Source organism: Silene latifolia, chromosome 10 (genome assembly GCF_048544455.1).
Source record: "Silene latifolia isolate original U9 population chromosome 10, ASM4854445v1, whole genome shotgun sequence".
Classification (NCBI taxonomy): domain Eukaryota; kingdom Viridiplantae; phylum Streptophyta; class Magnoliopsida; order Caryophyllales; family Caryophyllaceae; genus Silene; species Silene latifolia.
In genome coordinates, this window is record NC_133535.1 from 89,753,000 (window position 1) to 89,771,556 (window position 18,557).

Here is an 18,557-nt window from a genome sequence, read left to right on the forward strand (position 1 = left end):
TTTGTTATGACGGAGGAGAGGATAATTTAGATTACCTCCCGTTGCGTATGCATTAACTTCCCCAAACCGAGTGAGACACTATTGCTAATGTCCAAGGATGGGTATAGTTCATGCACACACTATGCTATGCATGAAACTAATTTGTCATTTTGGATTTTAAAAATGGGAACAATAAAATAAGAACACCTCAATGGTACCGAGGTGTGAGTCCTTTGATGGGGCTAGGACTACTCCAACAATGATCAAAATTAAATAAAATACAAAGAGAGAAATAGACAAACCATGAGAGTGTAGGAGTCTCCAAGGCTTGCTAATCTTCCATCATGCTATCATCATCACTTCCCTCATGAGAAGTGGTGACATTGCCACTTTCCTTGTCATTTGCTTCTTCACTTTCTTCCTCATCTTCATCTTCACCATCCTTTTCTCCTTCACTTGCTTCTTCCTCAATATTATCATCAACTTCTTCATCATTTCCAACAACCTCATTGTCACCCAAAACGACCCTAGATGCACCCGGAAATAAGACTTCTCTATCCGCCCAACTAGGCAAAGGACAAGATGGATCAGGGAGTCCTTGCCTAGCTAAATGTAGGAGGGGTGGATATTGAGCCAAATAAGCATTTTTCCGATCTTCATAGGCTTGCTTGTGCATTGCTTGCATGAGAAGAGTCACATAGTCTTTCCCAACTTCAACTCCTTCCGGCTTGAACTCTTCATACTCAAAGGGGTAAGGTGGTATGACAATGGAAGAGGAGGGCATTTCAAGATCACCCTTTTGTTGTTGAATGATATACTCGGCTTCTTCGGAAAGGGGAAGTAGATAATTGGTCCGGTGGACGCTTAGACGACAAATCTTCGAGGGCAAGGTGAACGATCTAGCTTCACTAGTTAGCCATCCATACTTAGTGTCAAGGGGGTTTAGGGCAACCCACTTGAACTTGTGAATCATAGTATGCATATCAACAAGATGGCCACCCTCCTTTGCTTTGTACTTGTTATCCTTATTGAAGTTAGGATCAAAGTGCTTAGCTAGGACCGTGACTAGGCCGCCATTGACAATAACGGTCGTGCCCTTCTTCCCACTATCGATGTTGAGCCATCTATCTACCAAGAGCCTCAAAGAATTGTAAGGCTTGGTATGAATTCTTCCGATATTCAAAGCCGATTCAAGGAGAATAAAATCAAGTCTTGTGAAATGATTGGTGTCTTTCCTAGCAATTATGGTATTTCCCACAACCTTGTGCCATACTCTTATGCCCGGATGGTGGACCAAAAGAGCACGACTCGCATGAAAATCCTCAAATTTCTTCCCGGAGATTGCCTCCCAAAGAGGCTCGGGGTCATACTTTCCATAATGCTTAAGATAACGCGATTCATCACTAAGACCCAAAATTTCACCCAATTCCTTAAAGGTAATGCGTCTACTAACATTAGCTAGACGAAACTCGAGATTTTCTCTATTCTCAACTTTGGTGACTTTCAAAGAACTTAAAAATTCCAAGGTAAGGGAGGGGTATGTCAATTCCCTTGTTTTAAACAATTTCTTTAACCTCATGGCATTGAAAAAGGCTTTTGTTTGTTCAAGAACACCCAATTTTTGTAAGGTATCTTCACATATGAATTTGGTGGATTATAATGACTTCATAGCAAACTTGACAAAGGTATTTCTATGGGTATCAGAAATAAAAGTTACCTCCGGATAATGCAAAAGTTGATTAATTACCGGAGTAGAAGGTGTTGTTGCTCCCATAGAAGGTTGTTGTTGTTGTTGCACTTCCAAGTTTGGTGTTGCTACCACCATAGCCAAAGCTTTCTTTGTTTGAAGAGCTTTTTGCCTTTGTGAGAGTGCCTTAGCCTTTGGTGCCTTTGTTGCCTTTGTTGCTCCCTTAGTCCTTGCCATTGATGAACTAACCAAGAAAAGAGTGAAAAATCTTCACCTTGTAGTATGCCCAAATCGATTTGAAGGTGAAAGGCTTTGCCTTTATGAAAACAAAAATCGACTCAAAGGTTGAAGATTTTGTTCTTGGTTTTGATTTTGGTTGAAGAAGGAGTGATTAATTTGTTGTTGGAAGGGTGGTTTGATTTGTTTTTGTTGAATGTTGTTGAGGGTTTTTGTTTTTATGATGGAGAGGATGAGGGTTTTGATGTTGTGGGTAGTGTTTATGAATGAATGAATGAATGAATGAAGGTGGGAGGGGTTTTAAAGAGGCCGAAAATTTCGAATCTGCAGGGGCAATCCGTGCGGATTCTGCCCAATCCGTGCGGATTCTGCTCTTTTTGAACTTTGCAAAACTCGCCTAAAGACGGGCGGATTTGTGACAATCCGCTCGGATTTGCTGAACACGGGACGGGCGGATTTGCTCAAAGACAGACGGATTTCTGTCCAGAGAAATTTGCTTGTTTTCCTCAGGTTTGCAAAGACGGACGTCTTTCTCCCGGAGACGGACGGATTCTTCAAGACGGGCGGATTTTCGAAATCTGCTCGGATTCTTTAACAGATCAAGAAAATTTCAAAATTCAGCTCGATTCAAGACGGCGTCTTTTCCGGGGACGCTCGGATTACATAAGACGGGCGGATTCTTGGGAATCCGCTCGGATTCTTCCTCTGTGTACACGGATTCAGTTCCACCCGTGCACAGCGCATTTCCCTTATCATTCTTTCATTCTTTCTTCAAGTCTTGTGTTCTTCATTGTAGGGGCACTACTAAAGCATGGATAGCCTAGGCAATTGCCATCCCCACACTAAGGTAAAGCACTACACATCAATTGAAATTGTTAGTCCCTCCCTCACTTCTCTCTTACATGACAATTATTTTGATCAAAGTAAATAAAAATCCAAAGATGACAAAAATGCAATACAAGAATTGAAATGTAAGTTAGGGAGTTAGAAATATTTACAAGTGGTGGTTTAGGGAGGACTCCACCAAACTCTCATTCTTGATGAGATGTCAAGAGGGCATGTCCAAGGTGTTGTTGATGTTGCTCAACACCTTGAAGAAGTAATCAAAGGCTTGTTCATTATCATGGTAGAGGTTCTCAATGGACCGTGGCCCTTGTTGTTGATCATGATCGATGGCATGTCCAATGTAGGGATTAAAAATCCCTTCAAATTCGTCGTCCCAAAGACCACAAACTTCATTGAGTTGATCATTGAAAATCTCTTGCTTAGATAGAGACAACTCTCCCAATTTCTTCTCTTGGCCAATGAGGCCATCCTCTTCTTCCTTGGTTGATTTTGATGAGCTTTGCAAGCTCTCCTTGTCACAATTCACTTGCTCTTTGAATGGAGCATCTTCAATTTTCTTCTTCCATTGGAGTTCCGATTTCTTCTTCTCATCTTTTCGGCTATAATGATCAATCATGAAACATGGCTCATGCAAACGAGGAGCTCTCATAGTCTTGTCAAGATTAAAAGTTATGCTTTCAACTCCCACTTCTAGAGTGAGCTCACCATGTTTCACATCAATCACCGCACCGGCGGTGTGTAGGAAAGGTCTTCCTAGGATGATTGGAATGTTGGAATCTTCCTCCATATCAACAATGACAAAGTCCACCGGGATAAAAAACTTCCCAATTCGCACGGGGACATCTTCCCATATCCCTAACGGTGTCTTCGTCGATCTATCGGCCATTTGGAGTGTGATGTTGGTGCATTTAAGCTCTCCCATCCTCAACCTTTTACTCACCGAGTATGGCATGACACTCACACTAGCCCCTAGATCACATAAGGCTTTGTTGATCGTCGTGTCGCCAATGGTACACGGTATTGAGAAGCTTCCCGGGTCCTTTAACTTCGGAGGTGAACTCCCTTGAAGTATTGCACTACTCACCTTAGTGAAGGCGATAGTCTCAAGTTTCCGGATCGACTTCTTCTTTGTGAGGATATCTTTCATGTACTTCGCATAGGCCGGAACGTGATTGATTAATTCCGTGAAAGGAATTGAGACTTCTAAATTCTTCACAATTTCCATGAACTTTCCAAGTTGATCATCAAATTTGGGCTTGGCTTGACGACTTGGAAAAGGGAGTCTAATCACAATGGGCTCCTTCTCCTTGGCCTTGTCTTCATTTTTCTTTGAACTTTCTTCTTTTGATGATTCTCCATCTTTGGAGTTTTGCACAATTTCTTCCTTTTCACTAGCTTCCACAACTTCATCCTCAACTTGCTTCTTCGGTGCTTCATACCTTGTACCACTTCTCAAGTGAATGGCACTAACCGTTTCATGTCTAGGGGGATTACTTTGAGGTGGTAATTGCCCCTTTTGTCTTTGTGAGCTTGAGGATGCTAGCTGAGTCAATTGTGTTTCCAACATCTTGGTGTGAGCTAGAATGTTGTTGATGGTGGTTTCTTTTGCTTGGCTATCTTTTTGCATTTGAGTGAAAAATTCTTGTTGGTTCTTTTGCATTTGGAGGACCGCTTTTTGGACATCAAAACCTTGGTCATTTTGGTGATTGTATGGATTTTGATTTTGGTAACCTTGGTTTTGATTGTAAAAAGGTCTTTGATTTTGGTTTCTCATGGGTGGTGGAGTGTATGTTGTTTGAGGGTTTTGAACATTTTGGCTTTTGTATGAGAGATTTGGATGGAATTTGGTGTTTTCATTGTAAAAGTTGGAATAAGGGGTACCACTCTTGTATGCTTGGAAAGCATTCACTTGTTCATTTGTTCCCCTACATTCACCTTGGTCATGTCCCAAAGTTCCACAATTCTCACATATCCCACTTGGGATTGATGAGGATGCCGTCATGGCATTAACATGATGCTTCGATGATTTTGAGTTTTCCTCAAGTCTAGCCATAGCTTGTTCAAACTTCAAGTTGATTGTGTCAATGTGAGCACTAAGTTGAGCACCCAATTGAGTAACGGAGTCTACTTCATGCTTTCCTCCTCTAGTAGCCTTGCGAGGTCTACTATATTGTGAGTTATGGACCGCCATTTCCTCAATCTTGTTCCATGTTTGATTGTCATCAACTTCGGTGAACATTCCATTTGATCCCATATTGAGAATGTTCCTAGAATCTTCATATAAACCATTCCAAAATTGTTGCACCAAAAACCATTCGCTAAGTCCATGGTGAGGACATGAGCAACAAATTCCTTTGAACCGCTCCCAAGCTTCATACAAAGACTCTTCATCCCTTTGCTTAAAACCCGTAATTTGAGCTCTTAGCATGTTGGTCTTTTCCGGTGGGTAGAATTTTTTGTAGAAAGCTAGAGCCAACTTCTTCCAAGAATCTATTCCAAGGGTGGCCTTATCAAGGCCCTTCAACCATTGCTTTGCGGTGCCGATTAAGGAAAAAGGAAATAAGACCCATCTAATTTGGTCTTGAGTCACGCCCGTTTGAGAGATAGCATCACAATAGTCGCAAAAGGTTTCCATATGAGAATGAGGGTCCTCACTAGGCATCCCCCCAAATTGGCTCCTCTCAACTAGTTGGATGAAGGCGGACTTGGCAATAAAATTTCCGGTGAGATGTTGCGGTGTAGGAGTACCATTTGGTAGATTCTCCTCGGTGGGTACGGAGTGTGACGAGAATTTTGGCATTGTAGGTGGATTTTGTGGGGTATTGTGTAATGGGTTTTCTTCTCCTTCTATTGCGAAAGGATTGACAAACTCACTAGTGGGTTGAACAACTTCACCAACACCTCTCAAATTCCTCCTAACAAGTCTCCTATTGTTCGTCAAGGTTCTTTCGATTTCACGGTCAAAAGGTAACAAATCACCTTGTAACCTTCTAGACATGCAAAATATCAAACAACTCAAAAACAATTAGAACAAACCTTGAGGAGTTTTACTTCCTCAAGGCGAAGAAAGACACAACTAATGACAATAAAAAGAAATCTAAATCAAACAAACACCGTCCCCGACAACGGCGCCATTTTTGATGCGATCCCCCTAAGTGTTCACAAATTAAGATGTGGTCGTTGGTCACGGTCGAATCAAAACACAATTTATAGCTCCACAAACAACTCTACAATTAGTAAAGAGGCAAGTAAAGGTCGGATCCCAAGGGACGGGAGTTGAAATGAGATTTCTATTGTAACTAGTGGTGTCTAAGGGGTGTCACAAATTGGGTTGATGTAGAAGGTTACTAAACTAGAATAGCAATGAAAATAAACAAGCAAGATGAATTAAAGGGGTGTAAACAATTGATTAAAGGCACTAGGGTGTCATGGGATCATAGGGGAATCATGGGATATGATCATACAAACATGTTCTCAAATTATAAGTAAGCAATTATTGTTGTGATGGATTGAGTTGGGTTATATCTTACAATCCTAGGAAAGTTTGGGTCCCGGAGCCGAATCGATTAGATTTTACAACACCTACAAGTCGACTTAATCTTCCCTACTCAACAACATGCATGGTCTAATGAGACTCGAGTTGGGTTATGTCTTACAAGTCTCATTGAAAAGATAGAAGATGATAGTAAATGCAAGGATTCACAGGCTTAGCATTTCATCAAATATAACATGTGCATGAGTTGAGATCAAAACAAGCAAGCAAATAAAACATGAAAGCATATTAATTTAAGCATGAACCATTCCCCATGTTGGTTTCCCCTAATCACCCATTAACCCTAGCTAAAAGACTACTCACTCATTATCATGTTGATCATGCTAGCAAAGTTGTCAATCATACCAACAATATGAAACATGATGAATAAATGAAAGTAATTAACAATAATTAAAAAGGGATTAAGAGATTATACCTACTAATGATTCCAATAATAAAGCAAGAATAATAGAAGTACTTGATGTTTGATTGAGAGGTTGTCAATCTCCCAATAATAACCCAAATAATCTTCAATTACCCAAAATAAAGGATGAACAAGAGAGAGATTAAAGAACTAAAACTTGGATTAAAACTTGATTAATACTTGATTACAATATTGAAGAGAGATTTGATTGATATTAACTACACTAATTATTGATAAGAAGAATATGCTCCTCTAATTAGACTAATGGGGTATTTATAGTGAAAATTAGGGAGGATGCATTAGGGTTAACTAAGGGCTAAACTAGTAATTACACTTTTAAGTTGAGCAAGGAGGACCCGGTATTTTTGGAGAGAAGGGCTTCTCTTTTCGTAGCTTGAAGAAGACAATCCGTCTTTGTGAAGAAATCCGGGCGGAATAGGGTCGCGGGCGGATTGCACCGTTGGAATCCGAGCGGATTCTGGGAATCCCGGGCGGATTGTGGAGGGGGAATCCGAGCGGATTCAGCAAGGACGCTCGGATTGTCTTTGGGCCGACGGACGGATTGTTGACAATCCGCTCGGATTGTCGATCAAAGATAGTAACTTCTTCTTTTCTTCCCTTTTCTTCATAAATTCCTTGGGGATTTCCTTGGGGACTCAAGGATCTTTCCTCAACATTGCTCTTCTACTATGATATGTACAAAGGCCTTCTAATCTTGTCTCTCCTTGATGCTTGGTCATTGAATTCGATCAATTTAGTCTCGTTTTGCCATGAAAATGCAAGATTCTTACTCCTTTCCTACCAAGGGATCAAAATCTCAAAGAATATGCAAAACAAAGAACTAAAGATAAGAAATGACCCAAATAAGCACTAAAAAGCATGGAAACAAGGCTAATTCGGGGGCTAAATATGCGCCAATTATGGTCACATCACCAAGCTTTTATTGCATTTTAACTAGTGTAAAAGTACACTATAGATTATAAGATATGAAGTAGTAATAGAGTATTGACTATTCATATATGATAATCGCATTTGTCGTTTGAGTTTCTTTAAACTCATCCATTACTTTGTTAAATCCAAATGGGTTGTTGAGACAATATTTAACCCCATTAAAGTGAATTGGATTAACATAGTATTCACCCCTAGTTACTTATAGAAGGTGACGTCTCAAAGTGACTAGAGTGTGATGCGATTGATGGCAAGTTCAAGTGTCATAGAGTCATATGGGATGACTAGTCGATCACATAGACGGACTGTATGAGACACTCTGTCGGGCAGTGACCACTTATAGAGTTCTGGTAATTCATAAAGCCTGGTCGTGGCAAGAGCTACTATAGTATTCTTATGAGTCAATTCTTTTGACTAGAGACTATTCGCCCAAGTTGGCACAAATTTCTGAATGGCTTTGATTTATGCTCTACGACTGTCGTAACTGAGGTCAAATGAGTATATTTTGGGTTATAATGAATTGTGGCTAAGCGAAAGGAATAGTGCGATAGGAATTGTCCACCCCCTTGTCAGGGTTATTTGAAATGTCAAGGCCACTCGAGGAGTAGTGAACTGAAAATGCGTGGCCACGCTTGGAAGGTATCTATGATAGATAATTCCGGTCAGACAGTTACTATCCAGATCGAGGAAACCACTCAAGATATGATCAAATGTAAGTACGACATGCAAGACACCTTGCATTGAGTGGGAGATTGTAATAGGTCAAGAGAATTGGTGACGCACACTTGTCACGGACAAGTGGGAGATTGTTGGAGTATGTGTCCTCAACAGTAGTGCGATCACATGTTTAAATCTCAAGTTAAGAATACGAAAGGGATGATTCATTTAAATAGTCAATTGATCAACATTAATCGGTAACGATTGGCTTGCTAGAGTTTGAGGTTACTGTTATAGAACGATGGTTGTCAGTTGATCCCTTAAGGTCACACCTAAAGGATGATGTCCTTATCAGTAAAGTTAATTAGTTGTATACTGATACAATTTAATTAATTCCTTAAATAAGAACAATTTATATTTATGAGAGGAAATATGTATCTTATTGTAATGTGATTAAATAAGATTCGATTTAGTGGATTAATATATTAATCCACTAAATTATGTTGAGGTTTTATAAATATTTCGAGGTAGAGGTAATTAGTTATTTACATTTACAAGAGGTTGTAAATTTAACTAACTAGCCATTATCTGACCCATTATATGTTGATATAATGGTAAAATATTACTCAATAGGTTTAGTGAAGATATATTAATTAATTTGTCACATAATTGTTGTATGATCAAATTAATATTTAATTATGTAAGATAATTAAACATAAGACTTAGAAGCATTTGTGGGACAAATATTATAAAACAAAAATGGACCATAATAAGAGCATGGCACCGGTTTTTGGAGGAGATAGGACAATTGTCCTAAGTCTTCTATTTTGCCTAAAATCCTCCTTTTCTTCCGAAAAAAGGGAAGGCAGCGTTGTCATCATATCTTATTATCACACCGTTGTCTCGTTTGAGTTCTTTACAGGTACGTACAATTACAGCTCTTATTATTTCTGATCTTTCTAAGGGCGTGCTGAGTTACGTTACGGGCAGGCATTTTTTCAGAGGAAGGTGCGGCTGGATCACCTCCTTTTCAGGGAGAGCGAGTATTACACCCTTGATCGTGAAATATGGCCTATCCATACGATTGAGTCCTTGGGTTTCCGAAATTAAATTAAGTTTAAAGAAGTAAATAGCAGAATCGCACAATTTGAGTATTAGTATTGAGCGGAAGGTTACACCTGTGAAGACACTATCAATAAAGCATTTGCATGAGGATTTTGAGAAGAGAAAAAGGCTCTTAAAAAGAGCAAAGTGGCCGGACCACTTGAGTTGAATAGGACACTTTGTTGTTCTTATTTTTTTCCACTCACTTGTTCTCCAAAAATGCACACATCTTCATCACATACAAAACCTCTCACATTCATAGTTTTCTTTCTAAAAACTTGAGAAGTTTCAATCCAAATTGTTCATAAATACTACTAATATTTTTTTTTTGGTATAAAGTAAGAATTTCATTAACATTGAAAGCCCGCATACACTGTTTTGTCAACCATACAACAAATTATCGAATTGGAGAATCCAATACTGTAACACCCCCGTTTATTTAAGGGCCTGAACTAGGACTCCTCAGATAAATGACGGTGTTACCATCTCGGTTTCCCGAGGTAGTGAATAACAAATTAAACTCCAAGGCAACTTATATAAATCCTTTAACTTAATTATTACAAATCCTCTTTTCAACTCAATTACAAGAACTGACATAAATAAAAGTGAAAGTCTTCTAGATGATGATCTAGCTACTAAGTCGTCTGATCCAGTGTCTCACGCCCATCAAGCTCCCGTCCTATCTTTTAAACCCAAAGTCTGCTCCCCATAAAACGGTTCATCACAGGTGTTCACGAATACACAGGGTCAACCACGAGGTTGAGTAGGAAAACAATACAACAAGAAATATGATATGCATGATACTCCGTCACCTCCATCTCCATCTCAACTCATCACACACAACCCCGCAAGACGCCCGCCATACCGATCCCCTAGACTATATATATCGACCGTAGTCGATCCGCCCGCTCGAGCGGAGGACACCAGGGCAAGTCTGCAGAACCGCCTGGGCCTTATCACAACATCACATCGTATCTCAACATCGTCACCACCACATCATCCTCCAACTCCAATGCATATGCAATGCTCAACAGTAATCAATGCAACATGATATGTATATCAATGAATGAAATCATGCCAGCTATCGAACTAACGAAATAACATAATCAACACGAACAGTTCAGTCAACCACACTCCAGTATATGGATCATAACATAAATTACAACCACGCACAAGTCATCGATCACAGCTCGGTCACATGTAACACAACAACTCAACACAATTTAACAACACCGGTAAGTCAAGTGTATTTCCCTACCTCAGATCTGCGGTCAAATAGTCGGTTGCTCGAATATTTCCACAACAATTCGCCCTCTGAAAGGTAAATAAATGATAATTGATTACTTAACTATTCTCGTTCCCAAAATAGAAATTTACCAAAAATAGAAACTTTCCCGATATAGAAACTTTTCTCTTTTAACAATCCCGACACAAAACCTGTTTCCAATTATTTAAACGACTCGGGAATTAAATTATTTAATTTAGAATACGACCCATAACGAAATATAACGATTAAATTATGAAAACCCGCTTCAAAACCAAAACAGCCCGTCATCCACACAACCCCCCTTTTCACGCTCTCACCCGCCACCACAGGCCACCACGAGGCCGTGGCAACCACCAGCCGTGGTCCCCACTTCAACCCAACCACCAACGGCCACCCCCACTGGGGTCGACTGCCGCCGGCGGTTCAAACCAGGGCCGCCATTTGGTCTGGTTCACCACCACGCATCACCAACACCCCTCGTTCTCCACCTGGCACCACCGTAACCATTAATCAACCACTGCCCAAACAACCACCCGTCAACTCGCTGCCAACCCACGCACCCAGACACCACAAAGACCATCGTTTCGACCTCCCCTAGTCCACGGTGGTGCCACCCAAACCTTACCCCTCTAAAACCCGCCTGAAACCAAAACCAAACCCGTTTTGCCACCCCCTGTCGCTGCCGCCTTTTACCGTCAATATTACCACCTAAGACCACCCCAACAACCACCAGGACACTCGCCTCACACCACTCTACTCCTATACCCCTTCGACAACCACCATAAATGCCCCTGTAAGACACGAAACAACAGCCAACAACTCGACAGAAAGAGGAGAAGGGTTGCGCTCTTACCTTTTCTACCGGCATAGCCGCCACCAGGGTTGCCACCGGTCGTCGACAACCACCCCTAGATCTTCCTTGCTGCGCTGCCAACACTCACACTCACTCTCCCTCTCTCGATTTGCGTGAAGGCTGAGTTATGGGCCGCTGAAAAGAGGTGGGCGGTTGAGGGAATAGGGTTTAGAAATGTTAGGGTAAAATTAGGTTAAATTTAGGTTAGATGATAAATGGGTCATGGGTATGGGTAACGTGATATGGGTCATGGGTATGGGTAACGTGATATGTAAATGGGTAAGTTATCGTTTAGTTAAACCCGTCTCAACAAGTTTACGAGTAACTTGGTCTTACGATATCAACACGACTACACAATTACTCGACTCGATGAACAATATAAAATACGGGGTATTACAGTCTTCCCCCCTTAAAATGAACTTCGTCCCGAAGTTCGCTCAACTACCAAACAGATTTTCTAGTACAAGGATTCATGGACACAAGCGGTTGAAACGGAATGTTACATTCTACCCTCCTAAAAAGAAAGTTACGTCCCGGAACTTACTTCATGCAAACCCATCACCACTCATGAACTCATGCAACCTATCAGAGCACCATAACCGCAGCAGTTTAATTACACAGCATAGAGGACTCATTTGTGTGGGTACCACGCAACGAAACATCATTTGTGTGGGTACCACGCAACGAAACATCAGCTTGGTCAAAACTACGATCTACAACTTGATCCAAACCACAATCTATAAACAAGTGGGACATAAACATTAAGATTTTACAATCCTGCCCAACTAAAAACATGGTTACGTCCTCGTAACCTCTTCTCAACTTTCATATTCCTATGTAACAAAACACTGTCAACAACATGCAACAGAAAAGAACACGTGATAAAAGATTGTGCAGAAACATTAACGTCGAAAACAAGGTTTTACTATGGGATTAACTGATTGTCAACAAGTAACACTTATTACTTAGCTCATGCTTGACTTAAAACACAACATCAAACTAAAAGAACAACAAGAAGGAGCCAAAGGTTTACACGGTTTCATAACAGGCCGATCATGGTGTTCCTAGCCCTAACCTAACGGTTCTTAGGTCGCGCCTCCTCGATTCTCGTGACTTCTATGTCATTCCCTTCCCCGGTTCACCTCTTCCCCAATGTCCGGCATGGGTGGCTCGATCGTACTTTCGGCATCCGATACGTTAGCGTAAAATTCGTATCTCGTGTCGCTTTGCTATAAAGTCAAAGGTATACTCGGGCGGGTATTTGGCCCCGCCGCAGTAATTGGGGTCGCGGAATAGCCTCATGCAATGGGTGGTCAACTCTCTCATATAGAAGCGTTTGCTGTCCTTTAGTATGCCAGAGTCAGGGATAGAATCGATAAGGGTATACGCTCTTAACTGAGTATTAGTTAAGTACTCAGGGTGCCCATTATGGCCATACTTGTCCATGACAGCACAAAGTTTCTCACAATGCTCATTAAAGTCAGCGTCAAGTGACATGTAACAGTCTTGCGGGTGTACATTGTAGGGATCCATCCTACAAAATGGAAAGTTAACAAATTAAGACACAAGGGTGTTAAGACAAGGATTCGTCCTCGAGGTTTAAGTGTGCGAAAGCTATATAACAAGTTTTCGTGGTAATCTGTTGTAATACCAGGGTTTTGGTCAACTCAAGATCATCACAGTTCGCATTATCTACCAGGGAACAACCACTTTAGGAATATCAACCGCAAGAATGCACATAAACCAGCATACAATCTAACATTGACTCCACCAAATTCCTCTCCCAAGTCAAAACCATTACCAATTTCGAACAACTGACCCGCCCTACCACTAATAAATCACCGGGAGTATTAAAACATGTGGTACATAAGCACTACTTAACACCTAGAAACCATAGAAAACATAACACGTAATCAAAACCTTTTGACTCATCAGACATACAACACGAATTAGTCAATTTGTTTGATATAAATTCTGAAACGTATTTGTTAATAAAAGTAACAACATAGGATTCATAACAACACAACATTACTTCCATATCCCACATGTGTTTGACATCATAGCAACCATATCGTTCAATTGTGTCCAAAGAACTTAGTACAACTCATTTTCAAAGAAAACAAACGATATCGCATAACGAGTTTAAACATACATTCATCATCTTATACTTTGTAGAATTCTAGCTATAGTAAAAGATTAGCAACTTGGACACTTCACTGATTTGCACGACTTAAATACTTGGGCAACTTGTAGACTCAATTAGATGTAACTATATCGACTATCATTTAAACCAAAGCATATCATGTGAATCATCAAAGGATTATCCTATTATAATTGTCAACATAGTTATCATAACAATCTTTATTTTAATATAATTGATAGTAACGACTCGAGAATATAAATATGCCAATTGTCGTATTATATCAAACAGTTTCCTTTATATCACACTCATGCAATTGCAAGAATCACTTTAGTATTTTTACGATATTGTAATAACGAACATATTCAATAACAAAAATAACAACACTGTTTATTATCATGTTATAGGTTTAGGTTCAACCGAAATAATTTAATGCAATGGAAGCAATAGGTATAACTATAGGCACACAGGCTCACAAAAAAGACCTTAGGACTCAGATGACATCCTACATGTGGTAATATTTAGTCATAACCATTACTACCATTCATGTGTAGACATTTAGACCTAATTATTATAATTATTCATGCGGGTATGTTAGAACAGTCAATTAACTTTTAACGCTATCAACTTACCAAGATATGACAATATAGTTTTATATTTATATATATACCCGACCACTATGCAAATAAGATGCACACCCAGAGACATTACATCATGCCAAATGTATACAAAGTATGCAAACAACTGGACTCGTATAAACATTTCACCCTCGATTAAGAATCAAATTAAGCTATCCAATTTTACTCATGCTATCATGCCAACAATGTTATCAACTAAGTTTTAATTTTATCACTTGTTAAGATATATAACTACTGAACATGCGTGCTACTATCATCATATAAAACATTATAATTTCACCTTACTAAGGCTCATGATTCACGTTGTAACTTTCAAAAATCACGAATAAACAGCCGTTCAACGAAATCTTAAGTTATATTACTTTTCATAACATACAGAGAGTTAATAATTTATGATAAAAGAATGAGGTCGAAAGTTCAAGAATTCAATTTTTAAAGAATTTTACAACTCAGTTGGTCCAAACAAGTATGTGACAGCAATTGGTCCGAAACTTGGGCCAGTTTGAAAAACTTACCATTTAATATAGAGACATCAAGAATTTTCGTGGCTTATCAATTTGAAAACATATGCGAAACCTCTAGTCGATGGAGTTGGAATTATGCAAAAATCATTTACACAAATTAAATGAGGATTTTTACAAAATCGTCGGTCAACACATCACTGCACAGGAACTTCCCAACCACAGCCCACTAAAACATTTATTACTCTTAATCCGTATACCCTATAAGCATGAAACCAACGCCAAAAGAACACTAACTCACGAGGCTATTTCTCATAAAATTTTCATCCGTAGAAAATTAACAGGAAGGAAATGACAGCAAGATCAATTACAGAGTAAAATCAAACAAAACGGATTTCAACACTAAATCATTCATTTTCCATGTTCCAAGCTCTTACAACCATACTATTGATACTAACTCATCCTAACTTAAATCTCACACTTTTGTATTTACGTAAACATCTATCCCATAGAAGTCCCTTCGCCTCCCGACCTACCCCTTACATCTAATCACGATTGCTACGACTAGAAACAAGCAATTCAATGGTGTCTCTCATTACTATCACGATACTATACTAGCATGGCTTTGGGATCACATAACCACATATTACCAGACATAATAGCACTATCAACACGTCATTCACATCCATCCAGATAAATATCATAATTTCAGCACTAGGTCTCAAGGTATACATCAACTCGCTTATATCCAAGGTTTTCCTTCTAACTACCCCATTCACTCGTTTTCTCTTGGGTTGCCTGGTTCAAAACTGAGAGGGCAAAAGAGCACGCATTAAGGGCGCCTTCTTAACCGCACTGTGAGCTCCTAGCAGTTTATTCCCAGGGGTTCATTTTATTTAGACGCATCCTACGTTCTTTAGGTTCATTGGTTTAGGCCTGAGGATCGTTCGCTCTGATACCACTTTGTAACACCCCCGTTTATTTAAGGGCCTGAACTAGGACTCCTCAGATAAATGACGGTGTTACCATCTCGGTTTCCCGAGGTAGTGAATAACAAATTAAACTCCAAGGCAACTTATATAAATCCTTTAACTTAATTATTACAAATCCTCTTTTCAACTCAATTACAAGAACTGACATAAATAAAAGTGAAAGTCTTCTAGATGATGATCTAGCTACTAAGTCGTCTGATCCAGTGTCTCACGCCCATCAAGCTCCCGTCCTATCTTTTAAACCTGTCAAGTCTGCTCCCCATAAAACGGTTCATCACAGGTGTTCACGAATACACAGGGTCAACCACGAGGTTGAGTAGGGAAAACAATACAACAGTAAATATGATATGCATGATACTCCGTCACCTCCATCTCCATCTCAACTCATCACACACAACCCCGGCACGCCCAGCCATACCGATCCCCGGTAGACTATATATATCGACCGTAGTCGATCTGCCCGCTCGCGGCGGAGGACACCAGGGCAAGTCTGCCGAGAACCCGCCCGGGCCTTATCACAACATCACATCGTATCTCAACATCGTCACCACCACATCATCCTCCAACTCCAATGCATATGCAATGCTCAACAGTAATCAATGCAACATGATATGTATATCAATGAATGAAATCATGCCAGCTATCGAACTAACGAAATAACATAATCAACACGAACAGTTCAATCAACCACACTCCAAAGATATGGATCATAACATAAATTACAACCACGCACAAATCATCGATCACGGCTCGGTCACATGTAACACAACAACTCAACACAATTTAACAACACCGGTAAGTCAAGTGTATTTCCCTACCTCGGATCTGCAGTCAAATAGTCGGGTGCTCGGTAATATTTCCACAACAATTCGCCCTCACGAAAGGTAAATAAATGATAATTGATTACTTAACTATTCTCGTTCCCAAAATAGAAATTTACCAAAAATAGAAACTTTCCCGATATAGAAACTTTTCTCTTTTAACAATCCCGACACAAAACCTGTTTCCAATTATTTAAACGACTCGGGAATTAAATTATTTAATTTAGAATACGACCCATAACGAAATATAACGATTAAATTATGAAAACCCGCTTCAAAACCAAAACAGCCCGTCATCCACACAACCCCCCTTTTCACGCTCTCACCCGCCACCACAGGCCACCACGAGGCCGTGGCAACCACCAGCCGTGGTCCCCACTTCAACCCAACCACCAACGGCCACCCCCATGGGGGGTCGATTGCCGCCGGCGGTTCAAACCAGGGCCGCCATTTGGTCTGGTTCACCACCACGCATCACCAACACCCCTCGTTCTCCACCTGCCACCACCGTAACCATTAATCAACCACTGCCCAAACAACCACCCGTCAACTCGCTGCCAACCCACGCACCCAGACACCACAGCACCACCGTTTCGACCTCCCCCTAGTCCACGGTGGTGCCACCCAAACCTTACCCCTCTAAAACCCGCCTGAAACCAAAACCAAACCCGTTTTGCCACCCCCTGTCGCTGCCGCCTTTTACCGTCAATATTACCACCTAAGACCACCCCAACAACCACCAGGACACTCGCCTCACACCACTCTACTCCTATACCCCTTCGACAACCACCATAAACGCCCCTGTAAGACACGAAACAACAGCCAACAACTCGACAGAAAGAGGAGAAGGGTTGCGCTCTTACCTTTTCTACCGCCATAGCCGCCACCAGGGTTGCCACCGGACGTCGACAACCACCCCTAGATCTTCCTTGCTGCGCTGCCAACACTCACACTCACTCTCCCTCTCTCGATTTGCGTGAAGGCTGAGTTATGGGCCGCTGAAAAGAGGTGGGCGGTTGAGGGAATAGGGTTTAGAAATGTTAGGGTAAAATTAGGTTAAATTTAGGTTAGATGATAAATGGGTCATGGGTATGGGTAACGTGATATGGGTCATGGGTATGGGTAACGTGATATGTAAATGGGTAAGTTATCGTTCAGTTAAACCCGTCTCAACAAGTTTACGAGTAACTTGGTCTTACGATATCAACACGACTACACAATTACTCGACTCGATGAACAATATAAAATACGGGGTATTACAAATTCTGATCAACTACTCACATCATATAAAAAAGATCACTAGACAGTAAGCCAACTTAAGGCTCTCCTCGTCCTATCCTTGTACTTACTGCTAACACGAATCATTACATCATTCTTAAGCCGCCTAAAAATAACTTCAGGGGACCAAACCATCAGTGTGACTCTACATTGGTTTCGAGCCCACCAAATGTGATAGATCAATGCCAAAATTACTGCTGCCAGGACGTCTTTGTGATCAAACTGACTAAGTCCAATCCACTAGTCCATTAGCTGCTGTGTAGGAATGGTACTGTGACACCACCCATTCACCAGCTGCAAACATCTCTTGTTGTACTCACAACCAAAAAACAAATGGTCATGGCTCTCAGCAGCATCACCACATAACTCACATTGTGTATCTGAACCAATGCCCATGGAGCAAAGTCTGTCCTTAGTAAGCAGACTGCCTTGAATCCAAAGCCAACTAATGAACTGTTGCTTTGGGACATTAATGCTATTCCAGATGCACTTATACCACGTTACAGCAGGAGTTGCAGTACCAAGCCATTTATAGCCTTTGGCAATGATATACTCACCATCCTCTGTAATTCATCCATTGCTCACATACCCTGCAAGAAGTTTATCCTTGATCCTGCAAATTCGTTTCCAGGCCCAACTACTCCCCTGAGAAGGTTTGTAATCATGCCAAGCTACATCTTTTATATAAACACA

At 40.6% G+C, this 18,557-nt stretch overlaps 1 non-coding gene across 1 annotated transcript; it reads left to right on the forward strand.

The window, feature by feature from the left end:
- Window positions 1-5,070: 5,070 nt before the first annotated feature.
- On the forward strand, window positions 5,071-5,177 carry LOC141610118 (small nucleolar RNA R71). The gene has a single exon (XR_012528012.1). It is a non-coding gene; the product is annotated as a small nucleolar RNA R71 (small nucleolar RNA).
- Window positions 5,178-18,557: the final 13,380 nt, after the last annotated feature.